This window comes from Lepisma saccharinum, chromosome 26 (genome assembly GCF_977018435.1).
Source record: "Lepisma saccharinum chromosome 26, izLepSacc3.1, whole genome shotgun sequence".
NCBI lineage: Eukaryota > Metazoa > Arthropoda > Insecta > Zygentoma > Lepismatidae > Lepisma > Lepisma saccharinum.
In genome coordinates, this window is record NC_139254.1 from 53898922 (window position 1) to 53924965 (window position 26044).

The 26044-nt window shown below is 37.5% G+C and overlaps 1 protein-coding gene across 1 annotated transcript in view; it reads left to right on the forward strand.

Moving 5' to 3' along the window:
* Positions 1-11510: 11510 nt before the first annotated feature.
* Positions 11511-26044, forward strand: part of LOC145979813 (para-nitrobenzyl esterase-like) — a 120387-nt gene continuing 105853 nt past the window's right edge. Inside the window, exon 1 of the mRNA XM_083112831.1 lies at positions 11511-11771. The gene's annotated coding sequence lies outside the window, so the exon portion shown is untranslated. The remainder of the gene's footprint in view (positions 11772-26044) is intronic.

A 26044-nucleotide genomic window follows, 5' to 3' on the forward strand; every position in this document is an offset into this window, starting at 1 on the left:
TAAACTGAAAAATGTTCTGAGGGAGAGGGGGCGGGCTCGAGCCCCCTGATTCTCATTTTGAATACGAGCTATTACCAATAACTGGGTTATAGAATATTCTCCGTCTTGCCTCGATAATTATTTCTCACCTTAAATTAATGTCACATTATTTTATTTAACAGCACAAGAAACAAAAATTCTCATTTTATGTAAACCGAAAACTTTCGGGGATTGGCTCGAGCCCCCTAATCCGCCTCCTTGGATACGTGCCTGTCTTCGTGTATCTAAATATGATCATACTTTTAATGCTCTACAATTTACAATAGAGATAGAGTAGAAGCAACTAGACCTGCAACAATTAAAAGAGAAAACAAATTCATTGTTGGGACCACACGAAAGACAATAAATGAGCTCTTTGTTTGAAACAGCTGTGTCTGGATAGCAAGACTTGTTTACAGTATTCTGGTTTATCAGTAAGTGTTATCTCAAGCGAAGCATTGATAAACTACTGTTTTTGGTAAAATGCCTTTGACTAAATGAACAAAAGCAAACAAACCAAGAAGAAAATTAACATTTTTATTTGATATCATTTGAGCAAAATATATTTAAAAATTAGCAGGGATAGTAAGGACTATATTTATCCTGCCGAAGATATTTCTGTGAACGTTACTGTAATACATATTCAGGTTTAGGAATGCCAGAGAGTTAGTTATTTGTGGCTCGATGTAGTAGGCCTAGTGCAAATGCACCAAAGCGGCTCACGTTATGAATAGGGAACCAATGTGATGTTATTAAGCTAATTTAGGAATTAGTACTAGGTTGCTCCGAAAGTAATGATTCCAATTTTTTTCGGACAAATCACAGCAGATACAAAACATCACAATACACTATTGAACAAAGCACAGTTTCAGCTGTAAGACACTATTTTTCTATGTAATCACCACTTTTCTCTACACATTTTTACCAGCGATGAACAAGAGCCTGTATGTCCCACTCGTAAAAATCACCATCAACCGATTTAGTCCATTGTTTCACAGCTGTGATGACGGCATAATCAGTTGGGAAATGCTAGTGTGACTGACCCAAATATGTTCTTATGAATAGGGAACCAATGTGATGTTATTAAGCTAATTTAGGAATTAGTACTAGGTTGCTCCGAAAGTAATGATTCCAATTTTTTTCGGACAAATCACAGCAGATACAAAACATCACAATACACTATTGAACAAAGCACAGTTTCAGCTGTAAGACACTATTTTTCTATGTAATCACCACTTTTCTCTACACATTTTTACCAGCGATGAACAAGAGCCTGTACCTATGTCCCACTCGTAAAAATCACCACCAACCGATTTAGTCCATTGTTTCACAGCTGTGATGACGGCATAATCAGTTGGGAAATGCTAGTGTGACTGACCCAAATACGTTCTTTTATTTAATTTATTATTTATTGTTTAATACGCACGATGATATATTTGTGTTGATATCGATTTCTATTTTGCTATCTTCGCAAAACGTTGTGTTGAATCAATATGATGTATTGTATAATTAATTATGATCACATTACTGATAATGTAAAATTACGATGTATAAATTTCTATATATATTTTGAGTATAGCAATGGAAAAGAAACAAAAGACTGTAAATCAATAAGTGAATAATATGGAAATTTTAAATAGTGACGTCCGAGTTTTCTTTGAATGTATCAAACTATAAGCAGATTTGGATAAAGCGAAATACTAGGATGTTCCGTTAACGTACGGTAAGTAAATGGTGGTCCTACGGCTGGTAGAAATTATGTTCATTTACACAATGTAATATTTGGAATCTTATTTCTAAAACATAAAAAATAACTAATGATAGGATACATAGTTGTCCAGCACAATTATCATTGCCTAGTTTCTTATTTGGTATTTCTGCTGCAATTTACACACCCTGTTGTCTTTTTTTTAATCTTTCGTCAACATTTTTCTTCTGAATAGAGGTTAAATTTGTTTCAAGCGGGAAACTTCTTTGTTTGGCCTCTCTAGTGACATCTATGGCTCAGAGACTGGCAACTCTGCGCGTAAAACCACCCAATTTCTAAAGTCAACGATTCACTCATGGTGCTGCCTATGACGGCCATTTCCTTCCCAAAAATCGTGATGAAAGATACTTAAATCCAATGCCCTTGAACATCAATATAACAAATGAAAGAAATGAAGACCGGAAAACATCTTTAGCGACAGGGGGAATGTCAACCATCCATGAGAGGAAGCGAATGTTTTCCTCATGAGTTATTGCCCGAGTGAAGATTAACAGAAGGTACGTACAAGGACGAGTGTTAAGCTTTCGAGCAACACATTATGCATTGTTTTGTAATCGTCTTTGTCCAGGTGCTGCGTTGGTATAGTTGATGATGGGAGCCCACACGAGAACATGCTTCGGTAACGGATGTGTCGCTGAACCGTAACAAACGTGGGATGTTCGGCCTTCAGATGATTAACCAGCTTGTTCCTTTTGTTTCAAATAAGCCTTTTAATCATAATAAGAACATGTGGCCTAACATTTTCTTTACCCATTCCTTACAACAAGAACATTGTGGTTTTACTTCATACTATTTGGCACATGTATACTTGCTGATATAACGAGATTACGCTAGACTTTCCTCAAACTTCCTGTCTACTATTGACGATCAGCATACACAGCAGACATGGGACGTCATCACAGTTGTTGTGACAGCATATCTCCTGTAGTTGCTGTAGCTGTCGCTGGTCGCTCGTCTAGTAGTGTGGGATGCATAATTTCCAAGCAAATTTTCTATCGCCATATTTATTATTTTTATTTTGTGCAATGGAAGCTCAGAGATGCAACCACGAATTTTTGTCTGGGGGGGCAAGTAACAGAATAAACATACCAAAAATATTATTAATAATAATAATTTTAATAATAATAATGCTAAAAATAATAATGTTAATAATAATAATGCTAAAAATAATAATGTTAATAATAATAATAATGTTGTTGTTATTATTATTATCATTAGTAGTAGTAGTAGTACTATTTGTAGTGGTAGTGATAGTATCAAAGATGTTATTACCTTGTAAATTATGAAAAAAGGAGGGTAGAAGTTGGTAATTAAGCATTTGTGTTAGAACAAAAGATTTGAATTATTTTTTCAACACGTTCAATTTCACATTAATAATGGAAAACAAGCACACAAACTATTTTTGAAAGACAGGAAATGCTTGATAAATGCATTATAAATATAATTCTTTTTTACATTAACATGTATAACTTTCATGCATGACATAGCCTATGTTTCATATTATATGCAACATGGAGCGTATTCAAAGTTTCTTTAATACATGTTATATACAACATATATTATTTAAATACATTACACAAGCAATTCATCCATCTCACAATAAACCAACAGCAAAAAATACACAAATTTTCTCTCTCCATTTCCTCAAAACAATTGTTCATGCATTTAAAACATAATCAATTAAGACAAGTCTTATTTCTCTGTCTGGTAATTTACAATGCATTACAGAGAAGAACGATAAATCGCGAGCGAAGCGAGTAAGAATATTTTTGGATCCAATGTTTTTGCAGGCTGAAATCAATATTGATTTAATAGGGTGCAAATAATTTCGTGGGATGCCAACGCATTCTCTGTTTTACAACTTTTGTGCCTCCCCGATGGTGTAATGGTAACATTGTCGCCTTGTGATCCAGGAGTTTCGGGTTGGATACCCGGTTGAGGCACATGGCACAGTGGTTTGGGTCCCACTTAAAACTGTAGGACCAGTCCCGATTAGCCTTTCTTTGCGTAAAGTGGACTTAAAACCACAAATCAATCAATCGATTTTAAAACTTATTTTCATTTAGATCGTTCGGCACCCAGGGCCGACTCCCGCCCCCTAGCTACGATTCTGTACTTGATAAGACTAAGAAAAGCAAGAAAATTTTATGAAAAGTATTTTCATTTGCATAAAATTTGAAGTTGTGGGCGGTAATTGCCCCCTGTAAGTACACTTGGCCGTCAATGTTTGCCTCCCTAGAACTCATTTCGGTCCAAGACTGGGGGGGGGGGGGGGAGCAATTCCCCCTGTCCCCCTGTGGTTGCGCCACTGTGGAAGCTCGAGAAATGAAGCGAGACGCCAAACGAGCTCGCGACAATCTTTGCCCCAATGTAAAAATATATTCCTTAAAACCACGTAGTATGCAAGGGAAAGAATGAATGAAAATAGACATGTACGCTTTGCGAGAAATACTTGCGTATCCCATTGTATATAGATCTATGAGTGTGAGACGTTGGCCAGAGCCTAGCTACTGAATCTATCTGAACTACTCTGTTGTTGCCTCTTCTTAGGAGAACCCGATGACTAATCCCGTTGAACCTCAATAATGCTTGTAGCAAACAAATATTTCCTCTATAATCAAGTCATTTAATGCGAAAAAAGCTACAATACGTTTCTATTTTTATATACACACTGATCTTACCAATTACATGTAAAGTTAATGCCGATATTATGAAGAGTAGGCTATGTTGTAATCATTATGACGGAACTTTAGGTAAATAAATGTATTTTTCCAGAAAAGGGCAAAAAACCAAAAACCTAACGAGGCGTTTCTCCTCGCCAGAGATAAAATACACGTATTCGAATCGACATCTTGACTTTCTTACTTTCCTATATGTCTAATTCATGAGTATTTTGCTAATCATTATAATTTCTCTATTATTTTATGTTTCTTATTTTATATTTATAATTGTTTAATCTGTACTCATTATCTTTCATTTGTTTTGTTTGATATAATCACTTTCTGTCTCCTCTAATTTCATCAATCGATTTACTTTCCTCTTTTTCGTCGCGCTGCCACCTATTGTTGCTTCCGCCAACTAGTTCTTCCTATGCTGATCATTGAGTTCGACCGTTCAGGCACGTAACATAGCACTGAAAACTTTACCAAATTTCTATTGCCAAGTTCACACTTAATGCCCATCAAATTTACCTACAAGTTTCTTATGAACACTTAATACTTATAAATTATCATGCATTATGCCATGAAAACTGAACAAGTGCTGCATAACTTTTCGGCAGGGCAATCTTTGATAACTGGACCATTAACGGACGCGAATGACTTTTCAATTGTGTTTATTACAAAGTTAAGATTTCCCTCTCTTAAAGGGGGATAAAACTATCCCTGGCAGGAATAAAAAGAATTACCTTTTGCTGAGGATAAAATGTTTTGTGAGGGGGAAATCCGCGGTATCCCCCCCGCTAATTCGCACAGTGTCCAAGGTTCGCAATTTTTTAAAAAAAGAAACAAAACAAACAATTTTCTTTTGTTTTAAACATGTTCTTAATGTTTTAAACAATGTTTTAAACATGAATAAGAAAAGGTAAACTTTCCGTATCCGGAAAACGCCTGAAACTCGCTATTTATGTCACTTTCCATATTCCTACTTACGTATTCTGCATTGAGAAACATTGCTGAAGGTGGCACTTCGCTTTTTTCACGGGTTCGCCTCGGCCGAGAGAAGAGTTTCGTCGGGAGTCCCCCAGGGATCCAATTTAGGTCCGTACCTTTTCCTTCTGTTCGTCAACGATATTTTGAGCCACCTGCAAAAAGTGAATATTCTAATGTACGCAGACGATATGAAACTGTACTATTCAATCAGCTCATTGAATGACTGTCATACGCTGCAGGAAGGCCTAAACTCCTTCGAAAACTGGTGTAAGCAGACGGGAATGATTATAAATGTGAATAAGTGCAACGTAATGTCATTCACCAACAAGAAAACAACCATTACACACGAGTATAAAATTGGCAGCTCGACGGTGAGGCGTACGAGAGTTGTCGTTGACCTCGGTGTCCACTTCACATCTGACCTGTCGTTCAACACCCATTATCAAGCCTTAGTGAAAAGGTGTATAAAGCTAGTTGGTTTCATTAGAATAAATTTTCTGTTTAATTTCTCTGTGCCTACGGTTGTAAAAATATACGTCGCACTCGTTCGTCCAGTACTGGAATACTGCAGTCCCATATGGAATCCACGGTACAAAACATGGCAAGAGGAAGTGGAGAGCGTCCAAAGGCAGTTTGTGAAATGGCTGTGCTTCAAGGTGAACATTGAATATCACAAAAAAGAACTATACATATCTATGCAAGCATTTCGGTCTGGAAACTTTGTTCAACAGAAGAGTCGTCAGTGATGTCATTTTTTTTTAATTTTTTTTACAGAAACTGATTAATCATGGCTGTGAGTGTTCTGCACTGTTAGAAAGTATAAACTTTAATGTAGGCCGTCACAGTGCAAGAAACCGAAAATTATTCTACACGGAGAGGTCAAGGGTGAACACGCATAGGTTTTCACCTGCAGTGCGCATGCAGGACACGGTGAATGAACTATTAAAAACTGTAGACTTTGATATGTTCACAGACTCACGTAGTGTGCTGAAAAAAAGATAATGACAACAAAAAGTTCATAAATTGATGTAAATATTGTGTACATAGACTAGAGGTCTGCACGGGCCTAAATTGTAAGGCCCGAGGAAAAGAAACCGACCCGAGTCCGATAATAAGTAAACATGAGCCCGGCCCGAGCCCGAAAACATAATTAAAATTACTTTCCAATTCAGCATTTGAAAAAAAAATGGGCACTGTTGTACTTCGTTAACTAGCTGTTATAAAAAAATGTAAACAATCGATGAGAAAAAAAATACTGTTACTTTTGCTACATCTACTATTGGTGAAACAAATATTAACAAAACATGCGCTACTTTAAAAAAAAAAGATGTAGGCCTACTTACTGACTGGTTACTGGTTAGTGTCCCATGTTACTGTGCAGAAAAAGTACAGATTCCACACTTCGAGAACTGAGGCTGGTTCGTCTCTGTTGGATCAGCAACCCAGCTGGACTAAAATTCCTTTCACTGCTAGCACTTGAAGCTGGTATACATAGGAATTGTCTGGCAAGCCGCGATAAATACGGTAACTCCTGTTCGTGATCTTTCCACCATTCCAGTAGGTCTTTAATGTCAACCGAACCATAACTATGATTTAAATATTTTTCAATTTCTTCGGCCTCGTTTTCACTTCGGGCATCAATATTTTCATCTTCGATACACATGAAATCCAGTATTTTTAGTCTTTTGGCAACTTGAGATTGAGAAGGGACAGAAGAACTATTTCGCTGAGAATGATCTTTACATTGGGATTCTGGCTCTTTGCTCTTTAGATCCCGTATTAAGGAACACACGTCGAGTCTTGTCTCCTATTTCTCTGTATTTTCGAGCATTCTCAACTGACGGAAATTAGGCCACAAGAAGCAAGCAATCTTATGAAATTTGTGCAAAACAAACTTTTCTGCGAGTAAATTTAATGCAATTTGTTTTAACTGCAACAGATCCTCTGGATCTGAGAGATTCTGTTCTTTAAGGTGATGTATTAAATTGAATCGCAAAGGAAGCACAAGTGGTAGTGTGGGGTATGTATCTGCTTCTAATTGCAGAGAAGCGTCTTTGAATGGTTCCAGAAACTCGATAAGCATTCTCAGGATATCTCGTTGAACGTGTGCCATTCTCCCTTCTTCCTGGCTTTCGATAAGAATATTTTCAATGTCATTGTAGTTGACATCAAAAGATTTGTACATGCCAATCCTACTGTACCATCGAGTTTCACATTCTTGATACAGGGTAGTTTTCAAATGTTGTGTAAGACCTGTGTGTTTCATGTACCGCACTCTGTCCTTTCATGTACCGCACTATGTCCTTTATCTCTGTTGTCAGTGTGCCTATATACGATAAATGAACTTCCGCCGAGAGTTTCTGGAATAAGTTCCTCTGTATTGTGTTAAGTAGATGGGAAAAACAGTTTAATCTGATGTACGCCTGAAGGGCACTCACGATGTTACTTCCCTGGTCCGTTACAAAAACAATTTGAGAAAGGCTGCCTTGTTCAAGACCCACTGAAACTGCTTTTCGATTTAATTCTCTTTTTATGTTCATTCCCGTTTTCCGGTCAGTTGTAAATTCTGCTGTGAAGAGCACTTTACTACACAACCCCCACTTCTCATTAACGAAATGAACAGTAAGAGTTATGTAAGAAATGTGTTTAAAATCATCACTCCACATATCAGTGGAGCACACTCCCGCCTATCAATCATTGTTTGCACCGCATGAGCCAGCGAATTTCGGAGGATTTCAGCGTCTTTCACTACATTACGTGACACTGTGGTAGGGTGGGGGAGCAATTCTTTTATGTTCACATTACCATGTTGGGAACCTATTTTAACCAATATCTGAGAGTATTCTATGAATCCTTCACCTTGCACAATGCCAAAAGGTCGTATATCTTTGCAACACAAAGAGACACATGCTTTTGTAACTTCATCTTTAACATTTTGTGGAAGACGCGATGAGGAAGACTGAAAAAAGGATAGAATTTTACAAACATGCCTTCTTAAATGAGAACTACCGGTTTTCGAAGCAGAATAACTTAAAACCACATTGCACTTCATACACTGAACAGCACAAATCTTCTCATCGCTATCCCTCTTCTTTATCTCTCGAAACTTTTTCCAAATGTCACTTTTTCCACGCGTATTCTCCACTAACACATATTCCCCATCCTTCAGTTTAGTTTTAATTTCTTCTATGTTAATTTTCGAAAGTAAAAACAAAACCCGAGCGCGTACAACAGAACAACAAACACCGGCACTTGACTGACGAATGAACGATACACACTCTCTTGCTGTGGAAAGGGGAAGTCCCAAATTTTGCTGACTGGTCGCCTGGCGCCGCTCTGGCTGGGTGGCGGTTAAGCTTGGCGACAGTGAAACGCGTGCACACCTGACGGCAAAGCTGAGGTCGTGCAGTCCTTCAAATGATGGGACATTTAAAAAATGCTCCTATTCTCATTCTCGAAGTAAACCATAATTTCAATAATTAAAAATTATTTTTCAATGACAATATTCGCTAACAAAATAGCCACGAGGCCCGGTCCCGACCCGAGCCCGAGAAGTTCTGGTTATTTATGGCCCGAGTCCGGCCCGAGGACCTGGCCCGAGCCCGTGCAGACCTCTAACATAGACGTTCATACTTTCATGTATTCTTTTTTTTCTCTCTTCTATCTTGTTATTTATTCACAGTGTATTATGTTCGACATAATTGGGAAATGTATCCTGTGCTGAACAAATAAATAAATAATAATAATAATAATCTATATTTTCGACGTATGAAATAAGTTTTGTTCGTTTCTTTTTCCCATTGGTAACCCGCTAAATGGCGGTCACAGTTTCACTACCGTAGTCGGCATGCGGTGTTTCCACCCCACTCCACCCAAAAATACCTACGTAGCCCCACAAACCATTGACGCATAGCCCCACGAACCATTCATACATAGCCCCATGAACCATTTCCGGTAAGGTTAGGTTAGATTGGGTCACGTTTAGGTTAGAATAGTTTAAAATTCATTTAGAAAAAAATGCGTAGCCCCACACACCATTCTCGCATAGCCCCACAAACCATTGACACATAGCCCCACGAATCATTGACACAGCCCCACAAACCATTTGCGGAAAAGTACCTTCTTCAGTTACAAAAACACGTGTTTGGAGACACTGACCGGGATTACGTCATCACACACAGGCAACATCCGGCTGGAAGGAAATGGATGCAACAGCTTTCGTGCATCGGTTACACATTTATATCGAAAAATACATGATTTACCGGCAAAATTCAATGAACGATGCGAGAAAACACTTCCCCGAACTTCCACAAGTCTAAAGAAACTGCATTCGGTAAGTAATTTCTCCTGTAAATTTGAAGAAATCCGTTTTCCGGATACGGAAAGTTTACCAAAAAAAAAAAAAAGTTGTAGACAAATAAAACGTTTAAAACATAATGCCAAGAAGACTTATTTTCTAAGAATAATGATTAATAAGGAATCTGTTAATCAAACAAGGATGGACTGTGTTCTTATTATAAGGTAAACGCTTGACTAACATCTTAAAATACATATTTATGTTAGTCTTAAATGTCACATGTAGGCTGATCGAGTACTGATTCTTCAATATTTTCTTCTTATGCCATGTTTTGTGACATTTATATCCTACAAATTTTGAATCAAGGAAACAAAAGAAAAACTCACTGTGTAATAATGTAAGTTGTATTTGAATATTTACAGTTTGTATTTCTGATTAAAAAAGTTTAACATATTTAAGAATATTTGAGGTAAGCCTTAGTGTCTGAAGGACATTTAAAAAAATGCAATTTTGCTACTAATCGTACTTTTGAAACAGTAAATTTCAGCAATATGTTATCAGAATAAAAGCCTACAAGTGAAAGAAGAAAATAAAGGTTAGAGTAATAATTGAAATAAATAATACAGTGTGCAGTATGTACAAGGCAGAAAAATTTGCAATTTAATTTTCTTCAACTCTGCTTCAAGGTCAAAGTCTTATCATCTCGGGTTTTGCCTGTTAGTGAGTGTCGGTCCTGTTATTAGGATTCTGACTCAGAGTTGTCTAATATCTTTAAATGGCATGTTGGGTTAAATTACTCGCATCTGTACATGCCCTTCTCACAACTGTCCCAGTAATGGACTATTTTGTTTATCACTCTTGGTGTAGTTCACGGCAATGATATGGACGACGATTGCAATATCGACTAAAGAGCAGGTTAAATATAACATTGTTGTTAACTATGTATTACACATTGTTGTAATTAAAATTTACAAAATATTTATAAAAGTCGACCAATATCTCAGAAATAAATTAATTAGAGTTGAACTTTCGTTGCTTTCAATGAAGGGAAAACGTCAACTATCATATCAAAATTGACCATTTTTGCAATTTATTTTTCAATTGACAATTGACATTATTTGATCTCTCACGGAGCACATTTTTGTCTGCGGTGACTGCTATAGGTTGAAACAAATTACTGTTTTGTCAACCACGGGATTTGGACGTAGTGCTTCTTGGTACAACTGTAAAATAACCCTATTTTGTGAAGTGGTAGCCAGCCTATGATTTCAACAATGTTGCACGTGTTACAGAATGCACCACTTACATCCTGTTGCTTCAACAACCAACAAGATGATGCAACAAGCATCACATCTAGCATGAGAGAGACTTCTTGAAAGATCGCGAACAATTAGCAATTAAACTTGACGGGACAAAGGCTGGGAACGATGCAAGATCACCAAGTTCAAAAGGTATATATAACGAAGACAAGGGGGTGGAAACGTAACGTTACGGTTGGCTAAGTAAGCCGGAATTATTCACTGGCAGGGTAGGGAAAAAATGCAAAATCCTTCAGTACGGGAATTCCTAATAAACGCAATAGACAAGGTCGTTGGAACTTCACAGTGGGTTTTCCACACCATTCTTGAACGAACGGTAAGCATATACTGATACAGATCTTACAATTTCGAGCCCTTTTTTTCTTTTCTTCCGGAGGTCAGCTGATAGTGTTTTCAGGGTCACGTGAATTGTGCTTCAAACCAGAACCGCAGCTCCGTAGATCTTTTGCAAGTTCTGCTGTGTGTAGTCGACACACTTGTAAGGTCGAGCTTTGAGCGAGTTTCAACTGTCACCCTTACGATTTACTGAAGGACTGGCGCGAAGGTTTTGTTTTCGCTTTCGTTTACCTCGTTCCCTTTGCTGCCTCGTTGTTGTGCAATTAGAGGCGTTATATTACGGGAATGTCACTGGCGTGTAAATTATATCAGATCGCTGGTTCCACGCTGTGATTACCCTTTTTGTGTGTTTTCAAGTTGACAGAGGGTTGGACGCGAGTCTGGTGAGTACACGATGTAAACTGGGCTTTACTTAGTTTTAGTGCATTTAGACATTTGCAGTGGCGACTTTAGTGGGTTGGCTAAGTGTGCCCATCCTAGATTTCATACTATAGTATTTGTACTATTTTAGGAATAACGATTCTCAATTGAATATATTCAAAACTCTTAATCGTATTGGGACAATGTTCAAATTAAAAGGGGAGGTAGACGAGCCAAAAATATGTGGTCCTGAAGCAAGGACATATTTAGAGGAGGGTCCAGGGGGTCTGTACCCCCTCCAGAAAGATTTAATAAAACCAAAATTAAATAATCAAAATATATATTTACTGTTGGGTAATATGAATATTATTTATTTCTGCAGAACTTACGTAAAGTTAAGAATTATTGTAGATTGTTACTATACAGCTTATTATGCAGAAAAATAAGAATAAAATTACGATTAAAAGTGAAAATATTAAGTGGGCCATTCCATGAAAAGTGGTCCTACTCCATGTTAATAACAAAGTGAATTAATATGGAAATTATTATTGTTTTTAATTGCATGAAGGTTTAGATGTTTGTGAATGCATATAATTTACACATTTCACCAATAAATGTTACTAGCATCTGCAGTATGTGCTTGACAGACAAAATTAGCTACAATTTTAAAGCGTCATACGCGTAACACACTTTTGTTTATGATTGTCGTGCATTCCGCCTATGCCATCATACTGAAGTTATCATTTGTTAGCAGATGATACAAAGTACTTCATCATTCCATGAAATCAGTTCATTATGAATATTTTAATCCAATCTCATGTCTAAAACCTTAAATTTTGTGTGTAAAATGTCACACATGTACCTAAGTAAATGTTAAAGTAATTAGCTAATTGAATATTTAAGGACCCACCTCTTATTAATTTTTATGCCCCTTGCCTATCAATCAATTTGCGTGACCAACATTCAACAGACTTAATACAATATTCATCCATAATAAATGGACTTTTAATTAGAAACTTTCCCTTGACAGTACCTGCGAAAGTTTATGCGTACGCACTAATAATAATAATACGCATACAATTAATGATCAGGGTCTTTATTCTCAAATCCAAACCCTGGACTCCTTGATTACAAGGCGACGTCGTTACCACTACGCCATCTGTAAGGCCCATATCTCTATTCTTATATCATTCTATTACGTGTTCATGCAATAAACAATAATAATAACTATTTACTGGCCTATTATTATTATTAATATACATATTAATATATTAACAATAACTTAAAAATTATTATATTATTGCTATTAATATTACTTGGTTCAGACCCCTCCCAAAATATAGTTTTGCAGACATGCACCTGTTACCAAGCTCTGCATTGCAAAATTCATTACCAACCGGGGTAAGAGAATTTCCTTCCCTCTGAGATTATAAGCAACATTACAATTAATTGTAAATTCTGATACACTGTCCCGCTTATTTTGGCAAAACAAATTCCCTGACATTTCAAACAATTCATTTCCAGACAATTGTACACTTCCAGAGCATTGTATGGTGCTTTAAAATATGCTAATAACCTATTTTAAGTTAAGGCAATAAGTTATAGCTTCACGATAAGCAGAAAGAAAATAAAATTTTGCACTGTTATAGCGTTTGGTTTTAAAGTAATAGTAATTTCAGCAAAATCTATTCATAGTGTTACGAAATTATAAGTAAAATATAAATATATGTTTCATTAATTATCAGACTATCTGTAAAAACTACATAGAAAACTACTGCTTCAAACTGAAAGACCGATTTCCTCTTGAATTAATCTGAAACATGTTGGTTATAAGTCCCACACCAATGTAGGACTTAATAAGGTAATCTAAAATACAGTAGGCAGAAGAAATTAAAAGCACAGAACAAAAGAGAAACGTATTAAAAGAGAGAGAAAAGAGAAACGTATTAAAAGAGAGAAAAAAAGAGAAAACAAAAAAAAAAAGATAAAACAGAATGAATGGACGATCGAGGGAGAAAGAGGAAGAATAAAAATAAAGAGAAATAATAAAATGCCACATAGAGAGACAGACAGAGAGAGAGAGAGAGAGGAGGGAATGGGAGAGAAGGAAATATAAAAGATAAGAAGATAGAAAATAAATAATGGAATAGAAAAAGAAAGAGAGATGAGAAGGAATGAAGTAGGAAAAGAAAGGAAGAGAGAAGAGAAAGAACGAAATAGAAAAAGATAGAAAGAGAAAAAGAATGAAAGAAAAATAAAGGAGAGAAAAGACAAAGAAAGAGAGAAAAGAAAGAAGTGGAAAAGAAAGATAGAGAAAAGAAAGAATGAAATATAAAAAGAAGGAATGAGTGAAAAGAAAATGAAATAGAAAAAGAAAGAAATGATAGAACGTAATAGAAAAAGGAAGAAAGAGAGAAGAGAAAAATAAAATAGAAAAAGAAAGAGTAAGGAAGGAATGAAGTAGAAAATGAAAGAAAGAGAGAAGAGAAAAACGAAATAGAAAAAGAAATAAAGAAAAAAGATATGTAGGTGGACGATAGAGAAAAGAGAAAGAGAAATGAAAGAATGAAATAGAAATGAAGGAAGGAGAGAAAAGACAAAGTAAGAGAGAGAATAAAGAAATAGAGAAAATAAATAATGAAATAGAAGAAAGAAATGAAGGAATGAAGTAGAGAAAGAGAGAAGAGAATGAACATAATAGAAAAAGAAAGACAAAAGAAAGAATGAAATTGAAAATGAAAGAAGGAGAGAAAGGACAAAGAAAGAAAGAGAAAAGAATGAATGAAATAGATAAAGAAAGAAAGAGAGAAAAGAGAGAATGAAATATAAAAGGAAAGAAAAAGAGCGAGGAAGGCAGTAGGAAAGAGAGAAGGGGAATAAACATTGCGAAAGAGAGAGAAAGTATAGAAAATAGAAGAATCAGAAGGGAAGAAGCAACCGGATTTGATTTTAGCTCTAGAATAATTTTCCGTCTCACACGTACCTGACATTAAAGATCACTTGCGTATCATTTACAATTAAGAATTTTAAGGTACTATGCTGCAAATCTGAAAAATAGAGAACCTTTATGCATTGGTCCTATACGTCAGTCTGTGTACACTATCGGTTTCTCAGTAACTACCAGACATAAAATTAAATTTTGATGGACTTAGAGACCTGCGAAATAGTAGCTCAAGGCAAGACAACTCGATCAACCTGTCTGGCAGAAAATTTCTAATGCGAAATTTCATCAATTAGTAAATACTAGAAAATAACATTTTCTAAGGTTCAAGAGCCTGCATGTTTTACGCCACAAAAATTATTTAGATTGACAAGACCGTCTGTTAAAATGAATAATTTCGATCCATCTTGCCTTAATAAATTCAGTCCCTCTTGGTAGCTCATGTACACTCACCGGCACTAAAAATGTGACGCCTAGATTCTGAAATGCTCACTTCCCTGCAAGGAGCTATGCGTGTTGTCTAAATCTACGGTGATGTGTGGATTGTAATAGCAAATTTTCAATGAAAATTTCTGCTACTGCCCTAAAGTTTTGGTAACAGACATAACCAATGGTCAGTGGCGGCGATTGGGTTCCAAAACCGGGGGGGGGGGCAAAGTCAGTATATTTACCTTTGTATATAAGGTTTAGCATAGTGCGGAGGCAAAAGTGGCAAACATTTGGGGGGAAACTGCCCCCTTGCCCCCTAATCGCCGCCATTGACCAATGGTCGGAAGTAGCGCGCTACAAAAAAGATTGTAGCTGTAGCTGCAGCATTTTGAAAAATTGTAGCTGTACCGAAGCTACAAAATTCCTGTAGTTGTAGCGAAAATTTCCCTACAGCTACATTTCTTCTCAGCATTTTGAGGTAAATTTTGAATGTAGCAACAGCGTCAAAAAATTCGACATTAACACTTACTTTTGCAGGAGGTTCCTCGTAAAGACAAAATCTATTACTCACAAAATCTGGTTATCCATCATGTTCACAACAATTATCATCTTTGAAAGAGTCAGTGATATATAAAGCATTCCCTGACATTCGCTACGAGAGTCGGCGGCAAACGGCCCGGCATCAGCGCTTGTCTTTCCCGGTGAACGGGTTCGCGACAGTCGCTTATATTAAACCTCGTAAAAAAGTTTAGAGTAACAGGGTCAGTTCTGAATATAAGTGGAAAGAAAAATGGTGAAATAAAGTATACAAAGACAATCCGCACACCATCCGTGAGTTAAAAGAGAGTATTGTGCGAAAAATCGGGAGAATTACAGTAGACGAACTTGCACGTGTAAATGCCAATTTCCTTCGGAGGTGCCAGGAATGTCTTGCAGCAGAGGGACATCATTTTTAACACCTTCTCTAGTCAAGGTTACTACACAATATGAAAACTGTAATTTTAATAGCCGACTCTAGCGACTGTCACGGACCCGTTCACCGGGAAAGACAAGGTCTGATGCCGGGCAGCTTGCCGTCGAGTCTCGTAGCGAATGTCAGGGAACGCTCGTATATAGGTGTGTGTGTGTGTGTGTGTGTGTATATATATTTGTGTGTGTGTGTATATTTTTCGTTCAAAATACTGCCTTCATATCAGTCTATTATGAAAATGAAATATTCATTCTCAAGAAAAATTGTTGATATGTAAACATAAATAATCCTACCATAGGTGTAGCTACGGCACACCCTAATGGGCTGCTTTATCAAAGAGAATTAAAGACAGATATTTCAAGTTTGTAAGAAGTTGAAAATGTCATTACTTGGTGCAAACGTGTGCATTATCGCTGATGAAACGGGTGTCTATAGATTTTCGATGTCATTGGAGAAAGAAGGTATTTACTGCATTCTACTCTGTACTGCAGCGCTTTTCTTCTATACCTGTCACAAGCTGCACGTGTGAGAGACCTTTCTCCAAGCTTACCCAAGTTAAAACTAAATTAAGAGCAACTCAGAGCAGGATAGATTGGAAGCCCTGCTCTTGCTATTTGTTTGTTTGATTGATTGATTGATTTAGTTTATTTTACTTCACGTTTTGTGCCTCTTGGCTAATTTGCGAAGATGGGGATGAGTGATGAAATGATGATATTGATGAATGGACATTCACAAACAACCAAGCCCGACCAGGATTCCAACCCGGGACCCTTGGCGTCGCAGCGCGATGTGCTAACCACTCGGCAACAGGATCTGGCTCTTGCTATTTGTGGAACAGGAAAAAGGTTAGTCTATTGATGTAAATGAAGTTATTGATGAGTTTAAGAACATTGTACCCTTTGACAGACGTATGTTATTATAGATGACGTGTATTTTGATGTATTTGTATGTAACATTTATGAACATTTTGTGTGTGTGTAATTTCTATGCAATTTGATTTTTTCTACTACATATATTCAGAAATTTTCAACACTCATTTAGTGAATTTATATTCCTTTACAAACACCGGTGCAGTTAAAGAGCCAAGTGATTGTGTTGCAAAATATGCTATTAAAAAGGTACAAGACCTCATTTTTTTCTTTGTGCACACCCAAATATAAAGTTCTAGCTACGTCTATGAATCCTACCAAATTTTATTTGTGTGCAGTTGTACCAATCATTAATTTTTGCAACACCCTAATTGCCATACTCAGATATCAAAATTGAATTCATATGCCACTTACGTAGGTACGTTATTTGGCGCCTAGATCTACGGTCAGGATAATTCTCTGTGGAGTAATATTGTCCTGTGTTTGTCCTTGTGTGTACAGTGTGCCTCTTTACAGCCTCATATTTTAATAGGTGAAGAGATTATATCCTCCGAAACACTATAGCTCTTGATTGATTCATTGATTTGGTTAATTTTACTTCGCATTTCTGCCACTTTGCGTAATCGCGGAGATGAAGATGAGTGATGATATGATGAAATTGATGAAGAGACGCGCACAAAGAACTCGCATGTCCAGCCAGGGATTCCAACCCTGGAACCTTTGCATCGTAATGTGGTGTATAGTTCTTGTCAAACTATAGTTTTAATTCTGGAAAGTATTGAATGAATGAATTTGTTTTCAAAAGTTGTGTGAGGAAGTTTTTAATAGACATCTTTTCGTATTAGGGTGTGTCCTCAGTTTTGTTTTAAATAATAGGCTTGTCGCTGAATTGGGTGAAGGGTAAAAATAAGCTATGTGTTGATGTACCTACAAATCAAAATCAATCAATCTTACTAACTAACTAATTCTCTAGCCTTCTTAAACCCGAAGGTTCATGGCTGCAGCAACATAGGCCTTCCATCTGTCCCTATCCTGAGCAAGATCTATACACTCTTTTCCATCCCTACCGATTTCCTTTAGGTCCATCTCAACGTTGTCCCTCCATCTTCGTCTTGGCCTTCCTACAGGTCTCTTACCATCAGGTTTCCCAACAAGAATCCTGTAAACTCCTCTTTCCTCTCCCATTCGTGCCACATGGCCTACACACCTCAGTCTTCTTGATTTAATCATTCTAATAATATCTGGACATGAATACAAATTATGTAGTTCTAAATTATGTAGCCTTCTCCACTCACCTGTCTCCTCATCCCTTTTAGGTCCAAATATTTTCCTAAGGATCTTATTTTCAAATACTCTCAATTTATGTTCCTCTTTCAATGTAAGGGACCAAGTTTCACACCCATATAATACTACAGGCAAAATTACGGTTTTGTATATATTAACTTTTAGTTTCTTAGATATTAAACGAGAAGACAATAGTTTATGAAGAGAAAAGTAACATGCATTTCCTGAATTAAGCCTACTTTTTATTTCCTCTTTAATATAATTTTCACTTGTTAATATTACTCCTAAGTATTTGAATTTGGAAACTAGTTCAAACGAGTTGTTATCAATAATTAGATCAAAATCAATCAATCAGTCATGTATTTTCAATTCTGGAAATAATTCGAGGAGTTGACGATCTCTGATCTAACTTAACTCTTAATACATGACGAAGGGTGATGATAAGGTGCACAGAATGACGGACGAGATTCTGGGTTGAGTTTTTATCGAGTTTGTGTTGTAAGTCCACTTTGTGCACAGAATTCCTAATCGAGACTGGATCTACAGTTTAAAGTGGATCCGAACCACCATGTGCCTCCACCGGGTATCGAACGAGAGACCGCTTGATTACAAGGCGACGACGTTACCACTAGGCTATCTCGGAGCTTCTTCTGGAACTTAGAGTGCAGCTTTTGACGTATGTAAAGACATTGTTGAATTGCGTGCTGGCCCCGAAAACTGACATTGACGTCACGTTGGTTTCGTCAACCATTCAAACGGTCACAACTAAGCGTGGCGTAAACTTCCGAGAACCAAAAAATTCGCCCGAAGGGAAAAACAAGAAGTTCCGTTTTCTTTGGCATTTGCACAATTGCGTGACTCAACGGAAACAGGTGGGAATTGTAAGCAAGTCGTAAACTTATTATGCTATTATTTTTCTTTTTAATAAGTTCGCGGAGGAACAAGGGAATATTTGTGTCAAGTACATTTTCCCTTAGTATTCCTAAGCGCAAAAGTTAATAGCATATTTTCATTATCTTTACTTTGAATATATTGAAGGCACGGCATCTTACCATGAAGAGAGGACGTTGGTCATCTACGGTTTGCAGTATCTCCGAAATGAACATTAAGTAAACTAATTGATTGATTGATTGCCGGCCCCTGTGGCGGAGTGGTTAGCACATCGCGCTACGCTACGTTACATCGAATCCTGGCCTGGGCATGGATCTTTCTGAGTGTCCATTCATTAATTTCATCATATCATCCCTCATTCTCATCTTCGCAAATTAGCCAAAAGTGGCACAAAGAGCGAAGTAAAATGAAGGAAATAAAAAAAAATTGATTGATTGATTTGGTTTATTTTATACTCCGGTTTGGCTAATCACGAAGGAGAGTGATATGTTGAAATTTATGATTGATTATTTGAGTTGGTGTTTTAAGTCCACTTTATGCACAGTAAGGCTAATCGGAACTGGACCTAGAGTTTAAAGTGGGATCCGAACCACTATATGCCTCCAACGGGTATCGAATCCGGGACCCCTTGATTACAAGGCAACGACGCTACCACGGCACCATCGGGGAGGCATATGATGACATTTATGAATGGATCTCACAAAGAACACCCATTCCCAAGCCGAGATTTGAATCCGAGACCCCTGTCGTCCTAGCACCCTGCACTTCGATCGGCTCGAATTTAGTAAGTAATTTAAAAAGTAATGTTTTCATTGTTCCACACGCACGCACGCACAGACGCACGCATGCATGCACAGACCATCACACACACATACACATTTATAGTACTTTCTAGTCGTTTTTTACTGGGATGAAAGGTTGCTCTTCAAGTTTGTTTGTTATTGCATTCGTCATAATAATTGATTGATTGATTTTGTTTTATTTTACTTCGCATTTCTGCCACCTTTGGCTAATCGCGAAGAACCCCTTAATAATAACTACTCCAAATATTGTGTTCACAAATGATCGTGCATCCATAGTCACACACAAACCTATCTTTCGTTGAAATAAAATGCTAGTCCCCTATAGAAAGGTGCTGGAACGGCGTACCGTTGCGTACCGTCAGGAAAAAGTCCTTTGTGTGTGTATAATGTTTAGAACCAAGGTGGGCCAGTCGATATAGCTTCTGAAATCCATCGGGTTCGATTCCTCGGATGGGCGATTCAGGTGGGAATTTTCGTAGCAATGCCGCTGCATGGAGCGGCTTTTGTTTTTATCCAGTCTATAATAATTGAGTACCTGGGAGGCAGGCGCGTAACAGTCCCCTTTTTGAGCAACTGTCCCGATTTTTAAAATTTAAAACAGGACACCAAAATGTCTCTTTTTTGTGACAATGACTCATCGGCATAGATTTACTGCAACAACAAAATAGCTTCTCTACTATTAGGCCCGATTTAGACGAAAGCATTTACCTTAACATTTTTCTTAACGTTTGTGCCATGACCAAAAAGCTACAGTGTAAAGTGAGAAATCCTATGGCATTTCAGATGCCATGGCATATTTCGTGGCATTTCTCAAGGATAGGCTCGGTCCGTAGCATTTTTCGTAGCGTAACCAATCAGAAGCGACCTCTACGTCACGAGTGCAGTTGTAATGGCGGCCGCGTGAGATGTAAAGAACGTATCACTTCACACTTTAAAACGACGATAACTATAAGACCGAGAGCAATATCGCTTCGTATTAAATGGTTTTAGGTAGAGAAGAATGGCGCTGCTTAAACACATACTTTACAACGTTTACTGTACACGTATGGAAGAATATTTCAGCTTTTTCAATTGTAAACACCGTGCACACAGCACTTGACGTGCCTTTCGTGCTGTATGTATTGTACATTGTAATTGAAACAGCTAACCGAAATGTTCCATAAAATGCTTTAATGTAAAGTGCTATCTGTTATAAGATTTTTGGAAACATTTACGTAGCATTTATGCTAGCAAAAAAGAATAAAGGAAATGCTTTCGTCTGCGCTGGCTTTACTTTGAACTATGGCATTGGTAACATCCAGTCATTCACATCTGACTACAGATGGCGCAGTGGTAGCGTCGTCGCCTTGTAATGAAGGGGTCCCAGGTTCGATACCCGATGGAGGGACATAGTAATTCGGATTCCACTTTAAACTGTAGGTCCAGTCTTGGTTAGCCTTACTTTGCATAAAGTGGACTTGAAACTAAAACACTAAATCAACCAACCTCTGACTACAGGGCGGTTTATATTAGAGGTCTGCACCGCTTGTGGTGCTTTACAGTAGATTGTTATCTTCAAACTTTCGTTATCTTTTACAAAATTTTATTTGAAAATAAGAATGTACTGAAGAAGATCGATTCATTGGCAAAATATCGATCAATGACTTCTAATTCTAGAGGACTGCTTGGTTGGAGTAAAGTGCATGTCACCATATTGCGTTATTTGAACAGTATTTATTAGTTTTAAAACATAAGTATTTTTTAAAAAAGCGGTTTTTATATTAAAATGTGTTCATTTTGCCGTCCTGATTTCCCTTCAGAGAACATGAAAAATGTCCAGTTTTGTTGTTCTAAAAATCTGGCCACCTTTCCCTACCTCCACAGACTCCTTTGTTCCTTAATGGCATGTTGTGCAGGGGAAGGCATTAGCTACCTTTTTCCTACATATGTTTCATGAAAGTAGCAGCAGTCATATCATTAAAACCGAAACATTTCAAAGAGCCATGGACGTCCGCAGGATTTTTCCCAGGGAGGGGCAAGCAAGGTATTTTTTTCCAGGCGGGGCAAAGGAATCATATTTCCCCCCATAATAGTGATGCCCACTCACAAAACACTGCTTCAGTCTGAAATTATAATGTTTCTTCAATGAATTTATCATAATTAACATAAATTACTGTGATTGAAATTAAATTATTTGCGAAATATATAATTTTTAGATGGACATTCATTTTAAAGGGGGGCTGTGGCCCGTCTTGCCCCCCTTCTGGACGTCGATGCAAAGAGCGTAATAGTTTTCCGCGTAAAGCAAATGAAACCTCCGCCCAGCAAAAGTAGTTTGACAAAACAACCAAGGCCTCTTAAGAACACATCTGAATTTTGGCAGATTTCCTCAGCGATATAAAGCTAAACAGTGTAATTGTGCTGAACAGCTGTGCGTTAAGAGTTTTGTTCGGATCTTTCAGGGGAATATTTGAACAGAATTTTCAAATATTACACTGCAGCTCATCTGTTGTACTTGAAATAGTGCAACGGTAGCAGAAACTCTTGGGCACAAATGTAGAAGTTTCATAAAAATGGAAGAGTGTAGATCAGGGACCCACAGATTACTTAACATGGAATGACCCTATTCTTTGTGAGTGTCCCTTCATAAATTTCATCATATCATCAGTCATCGTTATCTTCGTGATTGGCCAAATCGGAGTATAAAATTAACCAAATCAATCAATCAAATCAATTACTTGATGTTCATTTCAGAGATTCTGCAAACCGTAGATGACGAACGTCTCAATTCTAAGCTCTATTTAGCATTCGTTGAAATATTTCCAATGTGAGTTTGGCAAGGAACGAAGAATGTTCCAAAAATACTATTAAATGCCACAATGGATAACATCAACATTTTTATTTTCATAAAACTCATTCTCTTCCTCGGAAAGACACGGCTGTTTCATTGTTTTCTTTTTTCCTATAGTTCATCGTTTTAACATTCATCCTCATCGTCACGATGAAGCTAGAGTGGTAGGGAAAGTGTGTAAAATAACTGACTAACTAAACTAACTCTCTAGCCGTCTTAAACCCGAAGATTCATGGCTGCAGCAACACAGGCCTTCCATCTGTCCCTATCCTGAGCAAGATCTACACAAATATACTCTTTTCCATCCCTATCAATTTCCTTTAGGTCCATGTCAACATTATTCCTCCATCTTCGTCTTGGTCTACCTACTGGTCTCTTACCATCAGGTTTCCCAACAAGAATCCTATGCATTGGTAGCGTTGCCTTGTACTCAAGGGGTCCCGGGTTCAATACCCGGTGGAGGCATATAGTGGTTCGGATAGCACTTTAAACTGTAGGTCTAGTCCCGATTAGCTTTACTGTGCATAAAGTGGATTTAAAACACCAACTCAATCAATCGAAGGGGAAATTCCTAGCTGGGGGAATGCTTGAAGAAGTTTAGTGGTCTGTGGCAGGGACGGACGCTTGAATGCGTCAATATAAAGACAGTGCAATAGGTGTGGTATACCTATGCGAAATATCCTAGTTGGGAAGATGTTTTACGGAAAGTTTCTTAACTGAAAGACTTAGAGCAGTGACTGTTATTCAACAAGGTGTACAAAAACGTATGGAAATTATAATTTCATTACTTTAAAATTACCGATTGGATTGGAGTTGTCTCTGGCCACAGTGGCGGAGCAGTTAGCTTAGCACCCTACAACGCCAGCTGACCCGTGTTCGAATCCCGGCCTGGGCATGGGTGTTCTTTGTGAGTGTCCTCATCAACGTCATCACTTATCGTCCCGATTAGCCAAAACCGTAATAAAAGCGACGCTCAATAACAAAAATCAAATCAAAGGTTGACGTTGTCAGATATAATTCAATAATGGAAGTTACAAATATTAAAAATTAACATGTTAAATATACAGGGTGTATCATAAGTAATAGCACAAACTGACACAGTTGAAAGTACACGATAATAGAAGCAAAAATGTCTCAGTAAACATGGGTCCGCAACAGAGCCGTTTTCGAGATAAATGCGAATGTGTGGTGGTTACAAGCCGCCACTGACTTCATTGTTTGTAAACGTCGTCCTAGTTGGTAAAATGCTAATAATGTGTGCGAATGTGTGGTTAGAAGTCGTCGCTGATTGCATTTTGTAAACACCGAATGCTTTACTCCTTGCGCGTTCCGAGGTTTGCTCTTTGTTTACAAAACAGAACATTTCCGAGAGGTGGCGTTGTTATCAAACAGGATGGATACAATCAGTACACAGTCTAATCGTACTATGGGAGTCACGTCAGTTGTGCTGGACTGCGTAGTGAAAATGGAACCTTACAGCAGCGAAGAGTACATTTTACCAACTAGGACGACTTTTACAAACAATGAAGTCAGTGGTGGCTTGTAACCACACATTCACAATTATCTCGAAAACGGCTCGTTTGCAAACCCATGTTTACTGAGACTTTTTTTCTTCCATTATCGTGCACTTTCAACTGTGTCAGTTTTCGCTATTACTTATGAAACACCCTGTATTTCTTAAATTTATTGCACTCAATGATCATTATAGAAATTGGTCATAGGCAGAAGATATTCAAAGACATCCTGAGAACTAGTACTTTTCCTTCACGGATGAAAGACAGATAAACGTGTCTCTGCATATTCGTGCAAACCTTTGCACCCAGAGGAGTTCATTCGGAAGCGACACCTGCCGTGACAGATTAAAGTTTTGTTCTTTTAGTTGTAGTAACTTGTCGGACAGGTTTCGTCCCATTATTAAACCAAGGCGTGTCCTTACAAGGTACTAATTGCCATCGCTCCTTGCACATCACTTGGGAACAGCGACATGGTGAGTGCAAGTCCTTCTTCTAATGTCTTCTTAAAGGTTTATCTTTCTAAGTTCTTCGCCGTGTTTCTCTACACGTATAATAGCCATCATGAGCATAGGCAGATATTTCTGTAGGGTGCGTAAAGTCGTTGTCTGTATATAATTATTAGGGAGCGGATTTTAAGGTACAAAATTATGGCAGGCAAAGGAAAAAAAAAGGTCCTGAAAATGTTTTCAAAAATATGCAGAGGAAGGTGATGATAAAATGCCTTTATTCAGGCCTAAAACAGATACATTAATGTTCTTTGTTCAAACCTGTAGCGAATAACATAATTTATTTATTTATTTATTCCAAGTTTCAGATACAGCACTTGCAAGGCCATTATACACTGAAAACTCTAATAAATCAAAAAGAACAAGTGAATATGGTTTTAGGTAAAAACAAAAAAGGATACACATAAACATGATAAGACATAAATAAGAAAACAAACATAAGATTTACATATTCGTTCTTAGAGAAGATCGGAAAATACTTTCAGCGGCAAAAATGTCAATGTGTGTGGGTAGTTTATCATAGAACTGGGGCAGCCTGTGGAACACAGAGCGCTCGCTGTATAAGGGAAAGCCCAGCGGTAGAGGTGTGGAACAATTCAGTGTTTCGGGTCGATCGAGAGGAATTCTGTAAGTAGAAATTCTGATCTTAATTTCCCATTGATGATTTTATAGAAAAGTTTCATGTCGGCCATATCGCGTCGGGTCTGCAGTAACTGAATGTTCAAAGTAGTCAGGATGTCAGGTTTCTGAAGATGCCGCAGAGAAGGAATTCTATGACGAACAATGGCGGTAAAGAAGCTGAGGACGGAATCCATGCTAGAGAGATTTGTGTTGGAAGCCATGGCCCAGACTGGAGAACAGTATTCAAGAATCGGAGAAATGCATGACTTGAAAAATAGGCTAAGAGAAGTTGGTGTATCAATTTCAGTGAATCTGTAGAGGATCTATAATCTATATTATACTATTTTATAGCTCTCGTTCTGCTCAACAATATGAGACTATAAAATTTTATATAGCTGCTCAAGAAGAGTGAAAATCATTTATTTTTCTGTCCACTTTTGTAACAGAACATGAAAGAAAGGCAAACAAAAAGGTGCTGAAGCATCAAAGAGGGGAAAATGTGCTGATCTCACGAAAAGGTGCAAAAAGGTTCAACAAAATATGTCCACTTTACTTGATTTAATGTCATAAATTGCATATCTCAAACGACCGGTTCGGTATGAAAACAGCTATATTTTTCCCTAATAATAATATTTAAT